Source organism: Adiantum capillus-veneris, chromosome 16 (assembly GCF_014529385.1).
Source record: "Adiantum capillus-veneris isolate H3 chromosome 16, ASM1452938v2, whole genome shotgun sequence".
NCBI classification, from domain to species: domain Eukaryota; kingdom Viridiplantae; phylum Streptophyta; class Polypodiopsida; order Polypodiales; family Pteridaceae; genus Adiantum; species Adiantum capillus-veneris.
The window spans coordinates 23,950,218-23,954,498 of NC_140946.1; the positions used below are offsets into that span (position 1 = coordinate 23,950,218).

Below are 4,281 nucleotides of genomic sequence, written 5' to 3' on the forward strand. Positions count from 1 at the left end.
GTTGACAGACTAAGATCCACTCAAAAAATCCTATCTCATCGGTGGTAGCTTTAAGAATTATCAAAAAATTTAGGTGAGTATTCTTTTTTTGGTTCACATTTTGTCTTCAAACCACCGCTTCAAATTAAGAGTGGAGATGAATATAAAAAATCCCACCAAGAAAGCCTATTTCTATTCACAAAAAAGTCTTCAGTGGCTCCCTCCCTGGTTTCTCCTCCCATTTGTCTTCATCCCAAATTTGTCATGGCGCAACCGAAAAGATGGCAATATTTGTCACTTAATTTTCATTTCCTTACTCAGGTCCCCTTGATAATTGACCTCAAATATTTACACACCCAAGACATACACCTTAACCGATAAAATAAAAATGTATGGCCTATATGTAAACTTTCAATAAACATGTACACAAAAATGCACCTATGATGGTGAATCACTCTACTCCAGGGCTGGATATGGTGGTAGCCCCGTAATCCTCCTATCCTCCACTGCACGGCCGATGGTGAAGTGGTTTAATTTTTGGAACTCTTTTCCCTCCAGACCAAGAATGTCATGCACTGCAAAAGCTAACAGGTCTCATAAGATCAATCATTCATTTGGGCAGATTTCTTTGTGAGGAGCAATTGCCATCTATGTTCACTTCTATCTTAAGTATGCAAGCAAAAACAAGAATCCATGACAAAAGCAAAGAGTCATGTGTGCGATTTCACCGAGAGAGAGAGAGAGAGAGAGAGAGAGAGAGAGAGAGAGAGAGAGATCACAGAATAACATCCTATCCCAGTTGCTGAGATGCCAATTGCATGAGCCCCAAGATACAGCATTTTTCCAAGAACTCTTGACTCCCAAAACAACTGTGTATACATCCAAGCACCCCTGTCCCTGATTACGTCAAAGCGCACAATCATCCCTAAACTAAAGCAGCTAAATCCTGCTATTTCTTGCCCATAAGAAGGGGTCATCAGAACACAAATTAACATAGAAACATGGAATACACAACTTGGTAGTAGTAAACGAACCTAAAAGCAAGGCACCTGTATTGCTAGCTTCTCACAATTGGCTTCCTCTAGCTTGTGAAAGGGTAATGTTTTAGGACAATTAGACGGCTTCTCCCACATAAAGTCCTACCTCAAAGCTCCTCGTAATCTCTTTTCCTGGTCCAAAATTTTGAACCAAAAATGTAGAGATCTTTTGAAAGGCCTATCACTCTAAACAAAAATGGCCATGTGCACCTCTGCATTAAATGATACTATTCTAAATGGAAGTTGTGAAGCCACATCTTGAAGCCTCATATTTGGACCCTAGGGCATGGACTTTAATAAAATTTGATAAAAACGATCAATAGATAGGGACTGGCTCCTATCCATGTTCACAACACTACTCCACTTAGTTATAACCTTACATGATGTGTAAGATTTGTATAGATTCATCCGTGCTCGCGAAGGCCAAGATTCCATCAAAAATCGCACGGAAATCATGGGTTTTCTCAAGGCTTTTGAAGCCTTGTCAATGATTTTCCACCACACATGATCTTAACTAAGGCAATTAGGCGTGCCCATCCACTTTACCTGTGGCATTCTAAGGCTAGCCATTTGCACGATATTCTCAGATGGCATTACTGCATTTGAAACATCCCTCACAAATTTATTTGTGTTCATTGATGCTAGGTGATCTCTAGGAAAGCATGCAACTAGGCAGCCTGCATGCTCCTGTTCAAGCTCCGGGTAACACCCTTTCTGTGGCGATCCTGCAGGGATTGATTTGCAACAGTAAACACCGAGTGCATAGTCAAGATCATTAGTTTCCCAACCATCCAACAAAAGGGCGAGCCACTAAGGTGGCACCAAGGGCATGGCCAACATCATGGTTACAGTATCAGAAAGGCCTCTCACCATATTTCCAAGTGTCACGCCTGTTAAATCCATCTATACTTAATGTTATAGCTGCAAAGAATCATCTTTGTAGTGTACTCTCATACCCAACCCCTCAATTCAAGCAAAGAGCCAACTAAATAAGAAGTCCACCATCTTAGCCTGTTACAAGATTCAACTCAAAAACAAACCAAGCATGGCTTTCTAGACCCTTCTTATTCGCCACACTTCTCTTTCTAATGTTGGCTTCTTCTTCAGGGCATCCTTGCTTGACCTTTTTTGTCTCCATGCATGCTTCCTATCTTTAGCATTTTTGGTGTCCTACAGGACCATGCATGCTGCAAACATGTTTGCATTGCAATTCCATCAAGACACCCCACTTGCAACATCTCAAAGCAGAACTCAAAATAAGAAGTCACAAACCAAACAACCACTCTTACAGCAGGAGAAAACTGAGAGTAACTCTGAAGGCAGCAATCCAAATAATCAGGGGTGTAAAAGAGTAACTGGACTATCCTCCAAGCCAAGCTCCTGGTGACTCCGGATGTAGTCGTGGGATGCTTGATCTCCCACATCTCGCGGGTAAACTCTCCAAGAGATTCCAAGCAATGAACTTGTCTAGGAAGAGATCGAAGATCCTCTCCCTAAGTCCATGTAGATGCTCCCGTGTAAGCAAGTGATCTAACGTGTCGAGGTCAAGTGGTGAATGTCTGTCCACCCAAGATGGTGGTGTTTTCTCTGGGAATGTCAAAATCCCATATGCGATGAGCATGGCCATATCTCGTGTGAACTTCTTTGATGAGTGCATAGGTGTGTCCATAGCAAACTACAAGTCAGCACCTCCTCTGGAGTGCGCAACCGCTGAATGATGGCTAAAATGAATGGATCTCCCAAGGAATGTACACCCATATATGATCAAGCCGATGTCGAAGATACCATGTACTACAAAAGTCACTGAGAGACCATACAGGTCACCACGAGATGGTGTCCTAGCAAGAGGTAACTTCATCCATTGTTAAAAACACAAGCCAAGAGGTTGCTATCCAGCAAAAAATGCAACTGCGAGGTAATGAAAATCGTGTTGTCCAGCGATTTTTAGCGTGCTCGTAGGCCCTGGATGCCGAGCTAGTGTGAAAGGCAAGATTAAGGGTTGAAAAGCTGAGCGCTGCCCTCTTGCTACAAAGATGGTACAACTATCCAAAAACGATGCTCCCTAAAAAATGCCTGGGGTAGATGAAAACGCTAATGGAAGAGTGGCATTTACAACGAGCACTCTTACAGTTTCTTCCATCCCCTCTCCCTCTCTATCTCCTTCTTCCTGCATTTGTGAATGCCCAACTAACAATTGGCACATACCACTTATCACATAAACAAAACAACCACGCATCCAAAGCTACAATGTAAGATGCATGAAGGGCAGGTGAGCAATGCTGAGCTGATGTCTTGTTAACGATTGCTTTCCTTGGCAAGAATCCAATTGAAAAATGAAGAGACGGTGAGCAAGCTCAAGCATCTTATGTCAAATGCATCTGTACGTAATGTTATAGCTGCAAAGAATCATCTTTGCAGCGTACGCTCACACCCAATCCCTCAATTCAATCAAATGTGGGTAAACTCTCCAAGAGATTCCAAGCAATGAACTTGTCTAGGAAGAGATCAACGATCCTCTCCCTAAGTCGATGTAGATGCTCGTGTAAGCAAGTGATCTGACATGTCAAGGTCAAGTGGTAAGTGGCTGTTCACCCAACATGGTGGTGATTTCTTTGTGAATGTCGGAATCCCATATGCCATGAGCATGGCCATATCTCGTGTGAACTCATTTGATTATTTTGCACTTCGCTTTTCCTGTAGCCGTAATCCAAAATTGAGCCCCTTTACCTAGGTCCCATACCAAGCAATGATGCCCATGGTATTTCTCGCAAGCTGTTCCCATTATCATACATCAGATTCTTGCCAGCATACCTTAGATCAATCTCGCGTACATCCACTAGCATTAGGCCTTTGTCAGCTCTAACGCATGTCATAGCCGCAATCCAAAACCGAGCCCCTTTACTCGGGTCCCATACCAAGCAATGATGCCCATGGTATTTCCCGCATAGATGTTCCCGAAGAGTAATCGTTCCACCTCCGAGACTCCCATTATTATACATGAAATCCAACATAGCTTAGAGAAATATTGCGTACATCCACCATCATTAGGCCTCTCTCAAATCTAACGCAAGTTGGTTCAATGGGGTTATTCACCCGGAAGGGAGCCAGTACTAGCTACCATTCACAACCTCGATAACTCTCAATGTTGATACACACTGCAAGCTTTTTACTCGAGACTCACATCAAGGCCCTTGGCCCATCAGAGGCAATAGCCAATTGGGTTTGAGGCACCCATTCTCTTTTTTGATCACTCTTAAATGCACCT

The 4,281-nt window shown here is 43.0% G+C and overlaps 1 pseudogene; it reads right to left on the reverse strand.

Annotated features, from left to right (window-relative positions):
- Positions 1–326: 326 nt before the first annotated feature.
- On the reverse strand, positions 327–2,440 carry LOC147438717 (uncharacterized; annotated as a pseudogene).
- Positions 2,441–4,281: the final 1,841 nt, after the last annotated feature.